This window comes from Lissotriton vulgaris, chromosome 8, assembly GCF_964263255.1.
Source record: "Lissotriton vulgaris chromosome 8, aLisVul1.2, whole genome shotgun sequence".
NCBI classification, from domain to species: Eukaryota; Metazoa; Chordata; class Amphibia; order Caudata; family Salamandridae; genus Lissotriton; species Lissotriton vulgaris.
The window spans coordinates 1,543,021,084-1,543,043,991 of NC_141696.1; positions in this window are offsets into that span (position 1 = coordinate 1,543,021,084).

A 22,908-nucleotide genomic window follows, 5' to 3' on the forward strand; every position below is an offset into this window, starting at 1 on the left:
CAACCCTGACTGGTTAGGACTAAAACAACTGTGAATCTGGACACTAGGAGAGTCAATCTACCCTTGAGCACCGAAATGCTCTTGTTACCTCGCTGCGGGTGCATAGGTGCGAAGTCGTGTCGGGTTTCTGCGTTGAAGTCTATGGAGCCAGAAAGAAAAGATGCTGCAGGCGACCAGAAGGAAGATGTCCGGTTTGATCCAAGGGTGGATCAGGAATGCTGAAGACCTGAAAGCAGAGGGGTCAATGTTCAAAGTCACTAGCCAGTGACTGGAGTGGAACCAGGAAGGAACCAGATGCTGTCGTCGCGATCAGGTGAAGAGTGGACGCTTGACTCTGCAGCCACGTGGACCAGGAGGTGTCTTCGACAATCAGGATGGAGGCACGAGCTGTCCCACGCAGGCTCTCGCTGTCGGCGGTGTTGGTTCCGGATTCGGCGTCAACAGGCCTTGGCAAAGGCAACCCACGTGGTAAGTGGAAAAGGCGTCTGGTGTGGACCAGGAGGGTCCGGGGTGCTTCTCCTTTGCAGGGAAGCAAGGGACAGTCTGGAGCAACCAGACCAGCGGTGTTGATGTCGTGGATCGTCGTCTAGGAGGCCACTAGCCAGCCGGCAAGTGACCAGACAACGCGTCGAGCAGCAAACAGGCAGAAGGGCCCCACGCAGATCTCGTGGATGCTGGAGGGCTGATCTTCAGTGCAGGGGCTGCTCGGGGCTGGGGCTTCTCAATCCCCAAAGCACTTAGTCGAGTTTACCTCGGGGGTCGTGCTGGAAGCGAAGTGCAGGTTCTTTCAAGATGGCCGGTCCCACGTGTCTCGTCGCACCCACGGGTCTCAGCTGTGCTGCAGATGTGAGTTGGAGGTCGGAGAGGTCTGGGAATCCGGGTCTCGTCGGGCTCTGAAGTCTTTCAAACATGGGGGAAGAGAAAGTCACCCGCGAGCTGCCAGATTTCTCCCCTGGACAATGAGGGCTCCAACACCCACACTTTCTGCCCTGGCTGGTAAACAGTCAGCACAACCTTTTGGTCATGCCATGCTTTTTGGAGTTCCTGGCTAGCCTCAAGGATTTTGGATGCCTTTTTCATATACTCAGCCATCCTGGAGCGGAGACCAAGTACATAATCTACAATGTCTTGCTTTGGAGCTTGGTAAGGCGATAATTTAACGCTAGATACTAGAGTAACTCAGTCGTGCTTTTCACACAGACCCCTTTTCCCGTAAAAACTCCAATAGACGTCTGGAGTGGGTGAAAGGTTAATATCCACCAAAACTAAGTAGGAGGAAAATCATATGAATTTGTTTTTGGTTTAGTCAACGTTGAAGGATACAGTGTTCCAAAATATTGTGCACCTAAACTTTGTTTCCTTGAAACTTGCTTTGCAAACTTTCTGTCAGCAAAAATGACGGAAAGTGAAGACGAAAGGGAAAGAGCTAGAAAAGAAACTCAAGCAGTCTTAGATGACACAGCCCTCCAAAATGACCTGGAGGCAATAAATATCCCGATAAATATAAGAAGTGTAACTTGCAAACTTATAAATAATGGAGTATCATCAAGAGGTGGTACAGCCATATTTATGGTAGAGGCACATGAAGATCGGCAGACAGAGGTATTCTATTCATGGATAACTTTTCCAGCAGCAAATGCTATGACACACAAGTTCCACTACTACAAAGCAGAGGAACCTCCAGCGGAATACGTTCCTTTCGAGGACGTTGAAATTCCACTAACTTACCAAGAGCTTCAGCTCTGGTTTAATGGCGCCCTAAAACATCAAAATCACATTACCAGGCTCGGTCCACTAGGTAGACCAGGAGCCACATGGCCGGTTCTAGCCAGCTATACACCACATCCTGACATTGAATGTAAATGTAAATGTAAATGTATGTAAATGTATTGGCATTTATATAGCGCACTACTTACCCGTAGGGTCCCAAGGCGCTTCGACCGCTGCGAAACCCTTCCTGGCTTCCCTGAGAGATGGTCCCTTAATGGGTATCTCCAGGGTGAGACCAGGCATCCCCGGCGGTCTGGTGGGGCCGTTAGTGAAGATGAGGCAAGCTAATGCCCAGAGTTGCCGAGTGTGATCGCTGATCAGAGTGGGCACCGAGGCGAGAGAATTATCGAGTCCGCTGACCCTGGTCCAGAAACCTGCCGCGCCGGGAATTGAACCCTGGTCCCGGGTCGTCCTCTGCTCTCGGGTCTGCCGCCTCTAACCAGTGAGCCACACTACTTCACTGAAGGAATGTCAGACAGAGAACTTTTAGTTCAGCTAAAACAATTAATTAAAATACATAGACAATTAGTCCAATATGTCATGCAGACTTTAACAGTCCAACCAGCAATAAAAATTCCACAGCACACCCCTCACCAGGGGAACACAAATACAATTACACCACAGACTATACAATCAGTCATTGGCAAATTACCCGCAAAACGGGAACAAATTCCGTTCTGGTTAGCTCAAAAAATTACTCAAATAGAGGAGGTATTTCCTGATAGTAGACCTCATGAAAAACACAGAATTCTGACAATCTGTCTACCAATGGGGATTGCACCACATGTGGAGGACTGTGACACTTGGGAAACAGTCTTTGCTTCAATATACACAAAAACACATGGTGTTCCGTCTATGGCGGTTATACCAGACGTACTAAGACAGATTCAAAATGAATACGGTCCGGAGCCTGCTTTAAATCTAGGTATGAAATTACTGAAAGACTTTAAGCAAGTCTCGGCTATATTACTAGCCAACATGAAAGGAGAAGCAGCATCTGTGGCGATCCGCCGAATATTAAAAGAAACAGAAATAACAGAGCAACCTTTTGAACTTGCCAGAATAATTGAAAAGTGCTATGAAGAATTAGGTAGAGATAGTTTGGGTGGGAAACCACTAAAACCACAACTAACTGAAAATCCTGAAAAAACCTTTATTAAGAATAATCTCATTACTCCAAAAAAGAAGTGGGAGGGTAATAAACAAACCACTCCCTGAGAAAAATGGTTTCAGTCCAGAGGAACGTCTCCCAAACGGAGAAAATCTCCAGGACGAGGGGACAGGTCTCCACAACGAGAGCCCTCTGAAAAAAGATACAACGTTAGAGATAGGGAAAATTTAAGAAAACCTGACAGATATCAAGATAATAATACACGTCCCTCTCGATCTTTTCAGACTTCCTCACAGAAATCGGAAAGAAGAGGACGGTCAGAACATAAAGAAGAGCGCGTCAAGTCCAAAGACAAGGAACCTGCTCATCAAAGTAAAAAATTACAATTTCCGAAAAAGAAGGTAGCTAGTATTATATTCAAAATTCTTTATTCGACTGTCTCAAATGCAGTCATAAAAGCATGTAAAAATACATATATATACAGTTCATTATCGAAAAAGTACGACAAGCAAATATGAGCAGATAATCACGAAGAGATTAAATGATGACACGATCCAATGTACATGTACTTATTAGAGACTTGATTACTGAGATAAAACAGTTCAACTGGGGGTCAACCTTCCATACTATGTCTAAATTTCAGGGCTGTTTTTAAAAAGTTACAAGTAAAAAAAGTGCTATCACAGTGCAGCATTTGGAGATATAGTAGAGCTGGCTTGATTTGCACAAAGTTCAGTTTTTTAAGCAAGGGTTTTAAAAATGTATTCCGTGGTCTCGAGTAAAAAGTGCACAAGAATAAAAAGTGAGCCAGATCTTGCGGAGACTTATTGTCGCAGCCGCAAGGTGGCAACACTTGACCTCTATGGGCTCCACTCGGTACAGCTAACAACAGGTGATATAAACCAAAACGGAATCTGCTCAACAAGAAATGCTCATGTCTTGATATATGCCAGGATAGATATGGTTCAGAGCGTAGACAAGTCTTAGTTAAAATATGGCTCATTACACTACCCTTCTTCAACTCAATTACTTCCCTATCAAGCTGTCGGTTTAATAGGAAAGTATCCTTTACATAGTTAGCATCTTTCTTGGATATATGCTGAGGTGTTAAATAGAGATCCAACCTGCCCAGATCTTTGAGGGAGTTTCTAATGTATTTCAGCCAGGGTATCTTGAGTTGCCCTTCCCAAGTGAGGACTTCAAGAAGGATATTGTGGGTTAATGGTATTGAGTCATTCATCCAACAATTCATCCAGCAGAGCAGGGGATTTACAGCAATTTTATCTCCTAAGTGTGGTGTGCCGAGTTCCTCATGGACGGAAAAATTAGCAGTACTTTTTGGTAAACACAGGACCTGTTTCAGGAAGTTATTTTCAAGAGTCATAAGGGCATCCACTGGGGCAAAGCCCCATAGTTCGCTTCCATAACAGGCAACTGCGATGCTTTTCGCTTGGTATAGCTTCATTACGGCGGACACCGGTGTGTTACCCATTTTGCGTGCAAAGTCCATTATTCCAGCGTTGGTCCTTAGTATTTCACCTTTCTTTTTGTTCATGGCGGGGCCCCATGAAAGTTTATGATCAAACAATACTCCAAGGTATGAAAAGGTTTTTGTAGATGGTATTTTTTCCCCATTGACTGAGAAGGGGTAACGTTTTTTTGATCCTGAACCTACCATCATAACGAATGATTTGGAGTTGTTGATATTCAGGCCGCGTAAGGTCATAAATTGAAGAAAGGAATCTAATAATTTTTGAAGTCCGAGTGCAGTTCTGGTTAAAAAGAAAAGGTGCTAAAATACAGCCCTGCCTACCCCCCCCGGTTGATTTTAAAGTCTCTCGTTACTTTCAGGTCTTTAGTGTAACGGACATTGGCACGTGTATCATTATGGAGGTCAGCCAAAAAGTTGATCAAGTTGTTTTCAACGCCCATGTTCTGCAAGACATCCCAGAGTTTACTTCTATCGACACAATCAAACGCCGAAGAAAGGTCCATAATGGCCATATATAATGTTCCTTTTCTGGCTTGAGTATATTTGCCACTGATTAAATATACGTTCAGGCATTGGGTAGTTGTAGAATGCCCTGGTCTGAATCCATACTGGACAGGGGCCATTATGCTGTTTTGTTTGGCCCACGTGTTCAGCCGGTTTAAGAGGATCCCTCCCACTACCTTTGCAACTGAATTTATCAGGGAAATTGGTCTATAACAAGCCGCTTTTGTTCTGTCACCCTTTTTATATACAGGGACGATAGTGGATGCTCCCCAGGACTTAGGAGCCCCGATTTCGGCCCCAGCATTGATGACAGCTGTAAGGATTGGGGCCCAAAAGGGAATGTTGGATTTTAACTAGATCCGGTGGAAGACCGTCTGGGCCCGGGGCTTTGTTACTAGAAAGACCATGGATCCCTAGTTCAACTTCTTTGATAGTAAAGTGCAGAGGTGTATTTTCGGGAAGTTTAAGAGTTTGCATTGTCTGTGGAACGTCACTCATAAAAATGGAACTGAAATGAGAGATCCATTCATTCTCAGGTATGACAGTTCCGAGGCTGTCAGCATTCGGGTCCTCAAAGAGTGGCTGGTTGATTATGCTCCAGAACTTCGAGCTATTGCCCAGAATTGAGGGATCGAGCAGAGACTCCCAGATTTTAGTTTTTATAGTCTTTTTGCGAGATGCGAGGGCGTTTTTATATTCTGCACGTAGGGCCTTGATAAGTGCAGAGTCTCTTGGCTTGTTCTTGAGGGCAGCTTTTAGTTTTCGATTAGCTGAGGAGCAGGCGTGATCAAACCAACGTGGTTGTTGGGCGATTGTTCCCTTTATGGGTACGGAGAGCAATTGATCAATCCTTTTTGTCACCACTATGAAGGCAGATAAGATGGATTCCGGGGGAGTAGAGCTTGAGCCACAGAGGTTGAGTTCAGGTTCACAGTGCTTTACAACGGACTCATGCAGATTGTCGCTATTTATCAAGTTCCATTTCAAGCGGCGATTGTTATTAACCAGTTTTAGCACTCCCGGATCCCTAATATTTTTCCGAAGTACAAAGGGACCACGTTGTAGCTCAAGGTAAAGAGGGTTGTGGTCGCTGTAAATGCTTTCGAATATGTCAAAGTTTAGTACCTGATTAACCACACCAGCTGAGAGAAGAATATGATCTATGAAAGAACCTGACTCAGAACCTTTATAAGTTGGGTTTTTAAAGGTAAAAGAGTCGACTTTCAGAGATAATGCCATAGTCAAGTTCAGGGCGTCCATTAAGGTGTTCAATCTTGTTCCACGAAGGCAATGAGTAAAATGAGGACCTGCTTTGTTTCCACATCCCAAAGAGCCCAGAGGTGTTATAAGAGGGTTTCCACAGATGTGCGTGTTGAAATCGCCAACAATTATTTTATCCTGAGACAATTTTGTCTGGCTTTCACTTAGATGGTTTTGAAGAGTGACGATGTTACATTCGTCCGGTAAAGAGACCGAGTTGTAAAAATTGACCAGGGTTATTCCTTTCTTCCCCTTTCTAAGATCCAGGATCTGGATGTTCCTACTATCCAGCTGCAAATGGTTTATCTCAGATTTAAGGGACAGACTAATAAATGTTGCTAATCCCCCCTTTGCCCTGCCACTGGGTGAGGGGGATGCATGAATAAAGAAGCTTTGGAATCCCTCAATGAAGACATTACTGTCTACTAGCCAGGTTTCTTGGAAGCATAATATGGTGTAATTTTTTACAAAGGATACCCACATCGGGTCGTTGGTTTTGGAAGCCAGTCCTGCAATGTTCCATTACAGTATTTTGATTGGGTTGGAGTCATTGTGATCTAATGATGGTGCAGGGGTAGTGTTAGGAGAACGATGCAGTTTTGGATTAACATTTGTTGCAAAGTTCGTCTTGTGATTTTTGGTGATGAATGAGGGTTGAGAGACTATGGAGATATAGAGGCTGCATGCTTTATGTAAAGAAGGGGTTGGAATGTGTTCTGAGGAGGAGCTAACTGGGTAGATAGATCTCGTCATTGTGGCAGTGTTGGCTAAGTTGACCTCTGAGAGGTTAGAGGTTATTAATGAATTGACCTTGCATACTACAGGGTTATTCACCCTGTCAGGGCAAGAAACGGAGGGCAAGTCCGATGGCAGTCAATCAACCTCATCCAATTGGTCATAGTTGTAGAGTACATCATATCTATTTGACCTTGGGAACCCATAGTTATTATATTGAGAGTTAGGGTGGTTATGAGCTCGATGGTGAATGGGCCCTGATCTCTCGAATGTTACTGAGGGTTGATAATTATATGTTTTACTTTCCCAAGGGTGAACATATGAGTATGGTTCAGAGCCCACTGGCATGCCTTGAGAGGGAACAAAAGGGGCCGGCCAGGGTTGAGGATATAGCTGCGAGGTAAAGGGTCCTACTTGGGCATAATGATGTTTATATTTATTCCTTTGGCTATCGGAGCGAACGGGATAAAAGTAACTTAGACCCATTGTACGAATCAGACTATTTATCCCAGGGCTCCTCCAGTCTGCGATAAATTTCGCCGCTCCTGTGTATTTAAAGGTGACCACAATGCAGTCGCCCTCTGTGGATTTAAAACGTGTGCCCACCCACTCTACTCTCTTAACATGAGAGATGGTTCCTATTATGTGGGAGGGAAGTGGCCTGTGTGTAGTTAGCCATTGCATTACTTTGTTCTTTAATTCCTCATGTGTTTCCTCCCTGTTTTCGTCTACTTTGGGTACCCCAATCATGACTATTGTGTAAGGATTAGACTGTGGTGGTAAATTTATATATGATGGTATTCGTATTGTGGTGGGTCTAGGTTGCTGTGCTCCTGTTACTTTAGTAGAGATGTTTGCGTTTGGTGGAGCTGAGTGTCTTATATTCTCAGTTGTGCCTGTGATTATATTAGAAGGATCTCCCTCTGTTGCCCACTCACTGTCATCGTCATCCTCGCATACCTGGGTATTTTGCGTATTATCTGTAGGTATAACTGTAATCTTATCAGTAGGATGAACTGTTTGTGGGTTTGACGTCAAATCAATTGTGGGGGACTCTGATGCTGTGACTTTTTCTGTTTACCTGTATCCTTTGATAAATCGCTTGATTTTTTTGCGGTTTTTGGATTTTTAACGTTGAGGGTTGTAGAAGCTGGAACGAAAGTAGGAAGTGTATTGGGTATTTTGAGGAGTTTAAGAATACTAGATGATATATCATTTTGAGCCCTCTCGAACTTACTCAAAGCCTTTTCAATATTAGCAATCTGTTGGCTAATAGGTTGCAAGAGTGATTTAATCAGGGATTCAAGCTCACTCATAGATGGTATGTTCGTGGTACGTATCTTATCTATGTGGCCTGTTTCCTCGTTGACCAGAGATCTCCCTATGTTGTTCTTGACGTTTCCGTGTGCGTCATGATCCTGTAGAGAGGTTAGTGAGGACCCCCCACGTGTCGATTCAGTGGGTTTCCCCAAGTTTGTTTGCTGCCACATATCTTTAATAGAGCGTTTAGGTTTACCTAATAGGAAATGAATTTTCCTCATAGGGTGTTTTGTTTTGCGTTTTCTCCGAGTGCCCTTAAGAAGATTGGATTGTTTAGGGATTTGAGACTCTGTTAAATCAGTGGTCAATGGTTGTCTCTTCACTGGGTGGGCAACCAGAGCTGGAGATGTAGCATTTTCATGATGTATATTGCTTACACGGTTAGTTAAAATCAAGAGACTATTGTCCAAATTATTCATTGTTGAGTCAGTGAACAAAGATTTAGGTGTGTTATCTTTAACTTGTGACCTTGGTAAATCCGAGAATGATTGCATCAGTAAAGACTCCTGTGATGAAACAGTATCATCCATATTTTGGGTGTTATTAGTAGTGTGCAAGGACACGTTTGGAAAGCATAGGTCTGGTGTCAAGGAGAGTCGCCTCTCTGTGTCCTGAATGGCATCCGCCGCAACACTAATAGTTTTTTGCAGCATTATGTCTATTGCGGTTATAGTGGGTAGAGGCGTACTCACGGTTTTCAATCTGCTAGTAGATCTTGTTGCCATCGGTGTTTTCAGAGTTTTAGTCATCCTTATGCAATGTTTGATGCCACGCTCCGCCTGTTGTTTATGATGACTTTAGCTTGCTGATGCTACCGGGCGATCTTAGCCCCGGGCGCTCCCGCGATGCGGGGATCCTTCTGCTTTTATCAGGGCTGGTGGCGCTCTCTGGCGCGTGTGACGTCACCTGCACGCGCCGCCGCGAGGCCTGCCGGGTGTTGTGGTCCCCCGGAGCGGCGGCGCGGAGTCTGATGCCCTCGTGACTCTTGGCGGTGGCGGCTGGAGCGTCTGTAGTTTTAAATAGCCAGGTACTGACTCTCGGCGGTGTCGGCGTTGCGGTGCTCTCCCCCGCTCTGCCGGGATCCTTCTGCTTTTATCATGGCTGGTGGCGCTCTCTGGCGCGTGTGACGTCACCTGCACGCGCCGCCGCGAGGCCTGCCGGGTGTTGTGGTCCCCCGGAGCGGCGGCGCGGAGTCTGATGCCCTCGTGACTCTTGGCGGTGGCGGCTGGAGCGTCTGTAGTTTTAAATAGCCAGGTACTGACTCTCGGCGGTGTCGGCGTTGCGGTGCTCTCTAGTATTAAAATAAAACATGCAGAGGATTCTGAAGACACAACTCAAGAACGGAGAATGGGCCCAGACAATGCTAGACAGCGCAGCAGAAGTGACCATAGCTCGCAAGATACTGATGAATCTTCTGGAGACAGTGGACACGAATGAATACATTCAGGTGGAAACTGCAGACACCAGAGTTGGTGTACCCCATAAATTATATGAAATAACGCTACGTATAGAAGGGGACAAAACTAGGAAAATAAGAGGTCTCTTTTGGGAGAATCTATCTAAAGGCTATGATATCCTTCTAGCAGAGAAAGACTGGCTACCAGAGTTTGTCAGGGAGTGCCCACATGGGGAAGAAATGATTATGCCTGCCTTCTCAAATCACATTCCAATTCACAAAAAATACACATATGCTAGAAAATGGGCAGTGGCCCAAGCCCCTGTATTATATAAAAATCATGTAGGATGGGATGAAGATCCCTGTTTGTTATCTGGAAACCTGGAACAAATCTTGACGCGGTTCAAAAGTGGCTTACAATTAGATTTGAGGATCTAGCACCCGGTAAGCCAGCCAAATCTGCGGGTAGCCATGCCTCGGCACCGTGGTTTACTCCTCTTCTTGGTAAGATGCGCCAAGATTGCAAGAGGGCTGAAAGAGCTTGGCGGCGCAGGTACGACCCGGAAGACAAAATAAAATATAGGGATCTAATTCGACTGTACCATAAACATATTGTGGAAGGAAAAAAAGTCTACTTTGAGCGCAGAATCGAAGCAGCGGAAAACACGAGCAAAGACATTTTTAGAATTGTAAAAGAGTTTATTTCCCCTTCCTCCAGCTCGCCCATCCATTCTCACACTGAAGTTTGGATTAGCCAGCTCAGTGAGTTTTTTATTAATAAAATCAAAGCCATTCAGGGTTCTTTCCCTGATGCGGGCCCTACTCCAGATGCCGGTCTTCTGACCACTGCACCACCATCTCGGAAGGAGAAAGGCCCTTTTCTTTCGGTTTTCCCTTCCAACTCTCCTGCAGCCTCTCTTGACTTCCTGTCTCGGCTTCAATCAGGTTCACTGCTTGATCCTTGTCCAGCGAAATGCCTAGGAAGAGTGGCGCCGGCAGTTAACATCTTGATTAATCCACTGCTTAATTCTTCCATGACAACGGGAGAGGTGCCTATGGCTTGGAAGCACGCCTTGATTCTGCCGCTGCTTAAAAAACCATCTTTAGATCCCCTTGTTCACGCCAATTACAGACCAATCTCCCTCCTTCCCTCTCTGGCTGAGGTGATTGAGAAGCATGTGCATCTCTCCATCTCCAACTTTATTGAGAGCAATAACATCTTGCATGACTCTCAATGGGGCTTCCGTGCGAATTTAAGCACGGAGACAGCTCTTCTTGAGATCACCGATGCCATTAGAGAGACGCTGGATGGTGGGGGTAAAGCCATCTTGGTCATGTTGGATTTGTCGGCGGCTTTCGACACCGTCTCCCACGACGGTCTCCTTCTAAGACTCTGGGAGATCGGTTTTCGTGGGACGGTGTGGAACTGGTTTAAGTCTTTTCCGACCAACCGCCGACAAGTGGTCTGGGCACCCCCGTTTTCCCCCGAAATGCCGCCGCTGGAGGTAGGGGTTCCTCAAGGGTCCATTCTGAGCCCCACCCTCTTTAACATCTATATGGCCCCTCTAGCGGCGGTGGCGGAATCTTTCGGTGCCCGGATCATATCCTATGCTGACGACACCCAGCTCCTCTTTACGTGTAACAAGGGTGAGGATTTTGACGGCGGCCGGATTAAGGAATGCTTGGGCGCTGTATTTGACTGGTTCCAGAGGCACAGTCTGAAGTGCAATTCCGATAAATCGGAGCTGCTTTTCTTCGGATGCCCGCCAGATCCTTGTTGGAAGACTTGGTGGCCCCGTGATATGTTCCCGCCTGATGCTGCCTCGTCAAAAGCCAATAATATTGGTGTCCTGTGTGACGATGATCTTTCCTTTAGACCCCAGATCACAGGGATGACAGGGAAATGTTTTGGCGTCCTGAAAATGTTGCGGAAGTTTCTTCCACTACTGTCTCTGCAACATAAAAAAATTACTGTCCAGGCCTTGATAGGCTCGCGTCTTGATTACGCGAACGCCCTCTACCTTGGCCTTCCCAAATACCTGATTGCACGCCTGCAGGTCGTGCAGAATTCGGCTGCCAGAGCCATCTTTGGATTGAATCGAAGGGCAAGAGCTTCGGAGCTGCTCAAGAGACTGCACTGGCTCCCAGTCTCTAAGAGAATTACTTTTAAGGTCCTGACCCTTGCCTTTAAGGCCCTCCATTCTACCGGCCCAAATTATCTCGGGAAGCGTATGGCCTTCTATGCCCCCAGGAGGACTTTAAGGTCTGCTATGCTGGCTAAAGCCGTTGTCCCTACCATCAAACGTGCTCGCATCGGAGGTCGTTCCTTCCGGTACCTGGCACCGCGTTGCTGGAATGAGCTTCCCTTTTCTTTGAGAATAGCCAACAGTTTGCTCTCCTTTAGAAAGGAACTTAAGACCTGGCTTTTCTCCCAGTAATTCTCTGTCGGCCCGTAGTTGGTGTTGTGTTGTGCTCTTTTCCTTTTAGTTCTCTTTGCCAAAGCGCCGGGACACTCCATGGAGTAGCCGTGCGCTATAGAAGAGACCTTATAACATAACATGAGGATTCTCCTCACCATAAAATTCAGTTAAAAAATCAACCTACTGCACAGAGGCAATATCCTGTTAAGCAAGAAGCTAAAAAACAAGTCAAGGAGTTCCTGGATCAACTTGAATACAAGGGGGTGAATGAAACATGAACCTAACAATTGAACAACCATTTGTTTCCTGTCTCCAAACCAGACGATTCATATTGTCTAGTTTTGGATTACAGACACCTAAACTCTTGTTGCAAAACATTTGCAGTGCAAAACTCACACAGTGCAGCACTAATGAATAACATTGTGCGCAAAAAATATAAAACAACATTAGATATTTCAAATGGTTTCTTCTGTCAAAACATTGCACCAGAAAGCAGGTATTTGACCGCTTTCTCCAGTATGGGGGCCCAAAAGCAATTTTGTCGTCTGCCCCAGGGATTCAAGAACAGCCGAGGATTATTTTCAGCCAGGGTAACAGAAATACTAGAAATGTATGATGATGAGGCATTATCTTATGTCGATGACATCTATCTTACAGACAATGACCTGGAGACACACTTGAAAAGAGTGAACACCATTATACTTGGGTTCGCATCTGAAGGGTACAAATTCAACTTTAAAAAATCACAAATTGCCCACCTCACAGTCCTATTTTTAGGATATGAGTTATCAAGTGAAGGCAAAAGCCTAGCAGACAACTTCTTAGAGAAGTGCGCAGTACTCCAAGCTCCAAAAACGCTGAAAAACTTACAATCAATTCTAGGTTTCCTGAATTACAGAAGAACTTACATTCTAAACTACGCAGAGAGGGTTAAACCTCTCTACGAATTAATAAAACCTGATTTCAAACCAATTAATTGGACACAGAAACACACAAAAATTTACGATCAATACAAACAGACATGTTAACTAAAACAAAACTGCAAACACGCGCAAACGAAAGCAACCTTGTAATCTGAGTTATCCCAGGAAGATGCCGATTTACATACCTGACCTCTAATGCTGTGAATGTATCTAGGACCCTAATTAAATATTCCCGATTCATGTCCTTATGTGGTTATAACAAAACATATCCTTATAAAGGCATAAGAATCATGTCCATATTTAGTCATAGCCCATACAGTCCAAATATGGCAATGTTACTCCCATAGACTCCTAGAAAGTACAATGCGTTCTTTAAACAAACCAAGCCTCCAGCAGCCTGGGAATTCCCCCTGCTTTTGTTTTGATTTGCACAAGAACTCCTGGAGTCCAGAAAGAACTGTTAGTTCTTAGTGACGTCTTATGTCCAACCTTACGTCAAACTCGGAACCTTTCAGGTATAAATATACAGACGTTGCCTTAAGCAAACACACGGTGGTTTGGAGCAGAGCGGCTATCTACTTGCCCGACGCCCAGCTGATGCGAGTGCCGAAGGAAGCCGTCCCTCCCATTTGACGCACTGAGAGAGACGCTGTCTTTTCTCCTGCCGAGAAATTCCTGCTCCTGTGTTTCCAGTCACCCTTGCGGGTTGTTGGGAGATCGAGTCCTGAGAGAGAGATACAAGACCTCCTTCATTATAGAACCAAGGTACGGAGCTGATTAAAACCTTAAGAGAATTCTTGATTCAGATTCTTGGCAAAAAAACAACTTAACTTAAACTGCAACTTATTTATTCCTTCCCACGTATTAGGCTTAGGTCAGGTACACCGGGGTAGGCGTATCTTAGAAGCACAAGTTGAGTACGTTAGTCAATGTTTTTATGTATGTATATATTTTATCCGTTTTAAAGTATCATATGGCTAAGAAACCATATCAATGCTTTTACAGTATTATTTCATAATACTCCTTTTACTGTACGCACTTTACTTCATGATAAGTATTGCAATTGTGGCAACTCACTTCTCTTGCATGAGAAAGAAGACTTCTCAATAAATAACACCTTTTATTAAAACGCCCGTCTCTCTATTTCTCTGCACTCCTGGTGAAATTAAGCATGCACGATTGACTGAGTGAAATAACTATCTATTGTTTTCACACGACTCTAGAGATATACTCTTTATTCTGAGGGAGCAAAGTTGTCATGTTTATGCGGTTGTCAGAAACGAATCCCTTCTTGTCTAATTGGGAAAGTTAACTCCTTCCTCAACATTCGAGAAACTTTCTAGTGACCTCTGAGCTTGCTTGCAAACCTAATTAAGTCTAACATAGTCAGTAGAGACCTAGATGACCTCAGTCCTACCTCTAAACTGCTGTTTATGTTATTCCAATGCGCAGAGCCTATTGGGAATATAGGAACTACCCTACACTAATGAGGGAGAAACGGTACCAATAGCTTATAAATTCTGACTGCGGTCCAAACTGCTGTAGCAAAAGAAAGAGCCCTAGTCCAAGGGAAGAGCATATCTGTTTTAAGAGTAGCATCAGCCCTTGAGGCAGTAACAAGACCGAGCATTCCAAGTGCTATGGCATTACATTCGAGATGGATACAATGGGTTAATTCTCTTGCTTCAACAGACGTGATACACGCATTTGATCCCAAAATGAAAAAACTAGAACATCTAGAATACTAACTTGAATGTCCTCTGTCTATCGAAATTCTGCCTCTCGAACAGTACACATGTGTAATCTACACAGACGAATCTGCACAACACTACGTTGTGGATAAACAAGTTTACAATGCAGCATGCGCGATTGTTAAAGGTCGCTGGCGCATAGGCAAATTTAAACCAACGGTTACTAAAACTGAATCACTCAGAAACTGTACAGCTCAGCGAGCTGAACTACAAGCTTTAAAGATGGCGCTTGAGAATGCCAATCGTGAATTCCCCACACTAATAGTGTGCGATTCGCTTTTCTGCGTCCAGTCTTACAATAATTTCATGCAGGCCTGGATTGAAAATGGTTACAAAGATGAAATAGGTGTCACAATCAAGCATAAAAAAACTATGGGAACAAGTAGTTATTTTACAGAAAGAACTACAAAAGACTCACGTGATACATATGCAGAGTCTTCAACGTGATGGCGTTCATGTTGCAGGTAATTCATTGGCTAACAGAGCCACAACGACAGCTGTTCAACTGGCTTTGGTAGCTACAAAAAAGCGTTCTAAACAACAAATAGATGGAGAAACCATGCTGTCAGTAAAAGCCTCATTAAAAGGAGACTATGCGGCATTACCTCTACAATATCCACTCAATAATACATACATAATTGATGCGAACTCCGTTCCTTTTGCTCGAATCCCTGGAGTGGGGGACAGAGTAATTCCAAACACGAACCGGAGGGCTTACTTGATTCAAGAAGCACACATGGGAATGGGTCTGAGGCACCAAGAGATCTTGAAATCTCTAATAGAACTGCAATCAAAATACTGGTGGCCGGGGATGAGCGTGCATGTTTATAACTTTGCATTAGATTGTCAGGACTGCAACAGAGATCGCAGTTGTGAACTGGACCAGATACCAGCCCAGATACCTCTATTAGACAGCATTATGCTATCTACGCGCAGACGTCCAGAAGGAAAGAAGCGATCCCATAAATATTAAGACAAGATTCATTTGAATGTGGCCCCAGCACTCGGCTGACGCCAGAACTGTTATAAAAGATTTGCGAATCTTTATCGGCACATACGCAATTGGCATGCTACATTCTGACCAGGGTCCTGCGTTTAGCTCTCGAGCTTACAAGGAGGACATGGCCAGCTTGGGCATTGCATTGTGGTACTCTAGTCTATTCCATCCTGAGGGAAATGCGGTTGTGGAGAGAAAAAACCATGACATAAAGCAATCTATAACAGCGAGGGTATTAGGTTCGGGTGATGGGTGGGTCAAACATCTAATAAGTGTCCAACGTAGTCTTAATAATCTGCCAAGAAATTCTCTGGGTGGAATCACTCCATATGAACTTTTGTTTGGTACAAGAATGATAATCGAAGACCTCGATAGTCAGACGTCCGTGGTGGAACAAAAAACCTTTGATATCAAAGATCGTTTGGCTGTTTTACAGGATTTAAATGAATCAAGAAGAAGTCTAAGTAACACAAATCTAAAGCCAATGGCCACTGAAGAAGAAACACCTGTCCCAGCAAGACCTGTCTGGATTCCAAAGATTGGGGATCTGGTCAGAGAAAAGATTGCGGTAAAGAAGGAATTTGAGCCTTCTTACAGGAAAGCAGTACCTGTCTTGGCAATCAGCGGAACAAGATCAGTAGTAATACCGCCCCTTGCTGGTAAAAAGGAGAATAGAGTTGTATCAATCGACCTGGTTAAACCACAATCATGTGGCCAATAATAAGTAGTATGCCCAGTGGACTCCCAAGATGCAGCAGAAGACCAAACCTTGCTACAATTCAAGAGGTTCAAACTGAAAGACTAATCACATTTGATAAACCTGCAGTGAATAAAGAAGGACTATGCAACAAAGCCATGGAACTTGTGCCTCTTGAAACCCGAATTGCAACAGCTCATCATGAAACACCTATCTACAATGATGTAGCCTCTGACTATGCTAATATGACAAAAGAAGATGCAACTGCAAAGATTAATATGAATCCTGAAGCAATTTCAACAATTGACAACTGCATCTGGCTACTTCATCAATTTCGATGACTTTTCTGAAGATCCAAGTGAACATGAAGAAAAGCCAGCAAATAAAACTTTCAAAGAAAAAATAACCGAACTATTTCGTCAACTTGGAGAAACATATCTGATCTCACCATGGATTGAATTGTGGATTGTGTTAGGTGTACTTTTCCTCCTACTCTGGCTCATTTTGGTTCTAAGCTTGGGAAGAATGATTGATGGAAAATACAGTACAATGGACACAGCAAGTCAGAAAATAAACTTGGTTCTAAAGCCTCACAGATCTTCTCACATTGAAAAAAGAGAACTATAGCAATGAGCGGAAAATCCGCTCCGCTCGCGGATTTCGCGAATTTTCGGTAAATCCGCGATCCGCGAACTCCCGCGAATTTACCGAAAATCCGTGAGATCCGTGAGTGGCGGATTTGGGGGGCAAAAGTTCAAGCATGTTGAACTTTTACCTATTTTAGGATGGCGCCGGCAAGCTGCCAGCGCCATCCTAAAATAGTTACTAAGTTAGCTTCAACAGGAAGCACTAATAGATAAAATAAAGCAGGTGCTCGAGCACCTGCTTTATTTTATCTATTAGTGCCCTGATGAAGCTAATTTAGTAACTATTTTAGGATGGCGCTGGCAGCTTGCCGGTGCCATCCTAAATTAGTTACAGGATGATGTGTGTTTACTGTTTTGTCGAGGCTGGGTAGGTGTGCGCTCTCCCCATATATATCATCGAAAATTAGCTATGATGCTTGATGGAGGCCTTTGCATAATTGACTTTCACGAGCTCAATCCCTGTGCAGTTCCTGTGACCACAAGCTTCTCTGATCCGTGCCTGTCCTTTTATACACACAAGAGGCATGTGAACTCGCATATAAGCCCCGTCCGTTTGGCCCCTCCCCACACACTAGTGGTGTGTGCACCGTCTTCGCGCCCTTTACCCACTTGATGGACAGGTCACTGGAGGGACCCCGGCGCTCTTTGGTGTGATGGCAAAGTTAATCAGCCCCCCCAAAAATGTGTGTTTTGTCGAGGCTGGGTAGGTGTGCGCTCTCCCCATATCTATCGTCGAAAAATAGCTATGATGCTTGATGGAGGCCTTCGCATATTGACTTTCACGAGCTCAATCACTGTGCAGTTCCTGTGACCACGAGCTTCTCTGATCCGTGCCTGTCCTTTTATGTACACAAGAGGCATGTGAACTCGCATATAAGCCTCGCCCGTTTGGCCCTGCCCCTCACACTAGAGATGTGCACCGTTTTCCTGCCCGGCCATTACCCACACAATCCGCAAAATCTGCGAATCCGCAAATTCGCGGATTTTGCGGATCGCGAATTCGCAAATTTGCAAAATTTGCGAATTGCGAATTCGCAAAATTCGCCCATGCTTAGAGAACTATCATCAGTAAACATCACAGCCATTCCTATACCTGGTGGTGTAGCATGGGACGCTACTGATTACGACATCTATGGCCCTATGAACTCTTGAAATATCCACATCAGTTCAAGGTTTCTTTAAGTGACTTTGTATCACCTAGCACTTTCTCTGATGATTGGGACTTTGAAACTATTAATAATATGATGTCAGACTTAGAAATGTCAGCAAAATTTACAGAACATAATTATTTAGAAGGTTCATCAGAATTTGAAGAAATGTATTGCTTTAATCATTATGGGCACCCCTATTTGCATAAATCTGCTAATCCTAGAAATGTTTTCACTTATAATCAATGGGAACATTGTCCCACACCACCAAAAGGCATCTCGAAAACATTTTATGAGAAATAAATTCCCATACTTCTCAGGGTTTAATAACACTGATCCAGAAATGTTTTATTTTAAGATTGTAAATAAGACAGGAATGAAAAACATGTTGACAAATACTAAACTGATATATTCTGCAAAATGTTATGAAAAATTGTCTACATTTGGTTTTGAATTTTGCAAAAACAACATTGAGACAAAAACTGTCTGGGGTACAAAAGACTGGCAGGTACAAGGTTTAGAATCATTATTCAGAGCCTGCATGATCCCAGAACAGATAATGTTCCTGAATGACACCATTCAACAAACAACCTGTCTTAGCCTAGCCAGGATAAAGGACTTAAACAAACCGTCTATTCCAAAGCCCATACCTGATAGTAATAGCACAACAGATGTGGAGATAGACGTATCCCATATTTGACACCAAAATAGAACTAATCCTGATTAGAGAAAATGGTTGATCTGGCCCACAGACACTAATAAGTGTCAAGATAGATTCCTGAACAAAACACAGGGGTTCAAACAGAACAGGCCAGACCCAGGATATTCCCAGAGACAACATCCAGGGATAATAACAACATACAGTGTAGGAAAACTATGCCTCGAATGGCTACAGGAATCCACACTACCTGAAATTAAACAACACTTGACCTTACTTAAAGAAGGTGCTGACTTGCGAGATTTCTTATTGGGACCTCGCAAACAGCGTCAAAAACGCCGGTATATATGCTGCTTACAACGAAGCTTGGAAAGTAACGCAAATTGAAGCTGCTGAAAAAGTACGAGAAACTGATCGTATTAATTTAGAAAAAACACTGTCTTTAGTGGACGATGGGTTAATGACTCTTTACTCCAGAATGTATTCACTGGACAGCATTGTATCATCTGCTATTGATATAATAGAACAGTATATGCTAATGTTACAACATGGCCAGTCCCAATTACGTTCTATTGTACAGTTAGGCTGGACGTTACAAAATCTCCGTTCAGGCTACGTGCCATGGCGTCTAATCAACACAACGTCATTGTTTTCTGTCTTTAACCTTACAGATAAACAAATCTCTTTGGCACAAAGAGGGACAGACTATACGGTGCTAAGCATTGAAAAAATAGAAAGATTACCATTGACAATCTCCGAAAGACCTGTCATTGAATGGATAATACATGGCACCATTACAATTCCGATAACGACTTTTCAGTTTCAATATTGCCAAAAGCACATACCAGCGGGCCTGTATGAAAGGTTGGGTAAAGGGTACATCAAGTCAACCTGGACTTTACCTTACACACATAGATGTTGGAGTGGGGGGAAAAAGAGGTATTTCTTAGTGGTAACAACTGTAAAAATTCACTGAGCGGTACACTTCTGTGTAAAGGAATTAACTTGCATGGAACCTGCGAAGGTTCATCGAATAACCTTTCATGCCATCTGCTACACAAATAGAGCCTTTTTTCAGACAACTTTCCAACGGCAGTTACGTTATGCTAAGTGACCGCAGCTGTTGTGGCATGTTGCCAGGAACGGCCTATCTCGTCAGTGTTACATCCAGGGTCACTTGCTGTATGCAAGTATTGTATCCAAACAGCAAACCAGACAAGGAGGCAAAGATATGGCCTTCTCTGAATAGCTCTTCTATTCGAATTGATACTTTAAGCAGAATGAAGTCTATTCTTTTACAAACAACTGTGCCTTTAACCTCGTCTAGAGAAACGTATGATCTGCAAGTCGCAAGGACAGCAGCAGAGATACATGCATTATTATCAACAAATTGCCCCGTGCATTTCGTAGAAATGTTAAGTCAAATCTTAAACATGTCTGATACCAGTGGCATCACACATGTATTTAAGACAATTTTTTCAGGACTGTTAGCACCCTTTGAAGCAGTCCTGAGCATCTTCCCGAATTTTGTGCACTCTATGTTCGGTGGCCTGCCTCTCATCTTGGGACTCGAAGCAGGAATCTTATTTTTGTTCCTTCTGCTCCGATATGGCAAGTCCAGTCACAGACAAAACTCAGGCTACAATGGAAGAAACGCTCCTAGCAATGGAATACGGAGATCGGTTTACTAAAGTCCTCGGCTTGGCTCGGCTAAGAGATCTGAATACTACATGGTTTCTTTCGTTCAGACCAATCTGGCAAGATTGCATCCTACCTGTTCTACGATGCCTGCTCTGTGGAGAAGAATGCGTGTTAGACATCTGTCTCACACTCCCATCAGCAGTACCTATGGATATCGATACTTTGCTTGGTTCGGTAACGGCTCATGCAACGTGTTGTCCCCAGCGGCTACCTATTCTGATGACGGCATTCGTTGAGACCTCACCATTACGACTAGGTGGCGGTGAGGTACGAGATGAAAGCGGCACACAGGTACAACCTTCTGGGACCATTGCTGATCTAGACACCGATGGCGGCAATGCATCTCACATATGCACTATTTCTACTTTTTCGAACATGGTACAACTTTCACCTACTGTTGTAGACAAATTCTTTGCCAGCCTATCTGAGTTAATGTTCGCTCCTAACAACAAGAATAACTTTTGAAAACACAAGCACACAGCGTTCCCTGAACTCTGAATTCGGCCTTCAGTTTTGATAAACAGAACTTCTGAAAAACTATTGGAACAATTTTTTCTCACTGAAAGCGAAATAATTTTTTTCCCCGTTCCCAAAATATTTACCTTTTTGGCACATGATAATCTGCTTAAAGTAGAACTACTCTTAGAGAACAAGATTTCTATTTTTAAAAACTCTAGAGACAATATTTTGACTTAGCCTCTAGCACATGTACAGTCTTGTATAAATATGTGATGAAATGGTCTCGACCTTCTCTTCTGTATCAAGAGCCATTTCATAAATGTAAATTTCGTGATTCATTCAGTCAACATTCCAATGTACAATATGTGCATTATCTGAATGATACCACTGCCTGAAAGCGTACAGTATAATACTCATTTTTCATGTACATACCATTTCAAATGCATTTTATGTATTTTGGGGTGGGATGGAAAACACATGCCTAGTTATGTTTTAAATTGCTTAGTATTTAGTAATGATGGACATTATAGGTGGAGTGGGTGTTGTAGACAAATCTAGGACTCTAGTTGAATATTCCCGATTTATGCCCTCATGTGGTTATATCAAATCATATCCTTATATAGGCATAAGAATCATACCCATATTAAGACATAGCCAATGCAGTCCAAATACGGCAAGGCTACTACCATAGAACTCCCGGAGTCCTGAAAGAACTGCGAGTTCTTAGTGACGTCTTATGTCCAACCTTACGTCAAACTCAGCACCCACCAGGTATAAATATACCAGCATCTGCCCTAGCAAAACACATGGTGGTTTGGAGCAGATCGACTATCTACTTGCCCGACGCCCTGCTGTAGCAAGTGCCGAAGAAAGACGACCCTCCCGCTGACGCACTGAGAGAGACGCTGTCTTTTTTCCTGCCGAGAAATCCAGCTCCAGTGTTTCCCTGTCACCCTTGCGGGTTGCTGCGAGATCGAGTCCTGAGAGAGAGATACAAGACCTCCTTCATTCTATAACCAAGGTACGGAGCTGATTAGACCCATAGAGAATTCTTGATTCAGATTCTTGGCAGAAACTATCTTAACTCAAACTACATCTCACTTACTCCTTCCCATGTACTAGGCTTAGGTTAGGTACACCGGGGTAGGCGTATCTTAGAAGCACCAGTTGAGTACGTTTAGTCATTATTTTATCATTGTATGTATTGTATCCATTTTAAACACCGTATGGCTTAGAAACCATACCATGCTTTTACAGTATTACTTTATAATACTCTTTTTACTGTACGCACTTTACTTTATGACAAGTATTGCGATTGTAGCAATTCACTTCTCTTGCATGAGAAAGAAGACTGTTCAAAAAATAACCTTTTTTATTGAAAATGCCCATCTCTCTGTTTCTCTGCACTTCTCGTGAAACTAAGCATGCACGATTGACTGAGTAAAATAGTTATCTATTGTTTCCACGACTCAGGAGGTATACTCCTTATTCTGGAGGGAGCAAAGTTGTCATGTTTATGCGGTTGTCAGAAACTAATCCCTTCTTGTGAATACAAGAAAGTTTCTAGTGACCTCTGAGCTAGCTGGCATTCATAATTAAGTCTAACATATTCAATAGAGACCTAGTCGACCTAAGTCCTACGTCTAAACTATCGTTTATGTTATTCCAATGCGCAGAGCCTATTGGGAATATAGGAACTACACTACACTACCACTAGAATAGCTTTCGATAAAGGTTGTCTAAACCTACTATCAATAGTGGTTGTTTGCACTGGTGCAAGGTGCCCACTAGAATAGTGGGCACCCTCATATGCCAGGCCAACTTCTCACAGTAAGCACCTACAGAACAGGGTAATTACGGTCTCGTAGTCGATTTTCATTGTTTCACATGGATGAAGTGAGAGGTGGACCAATATCTGG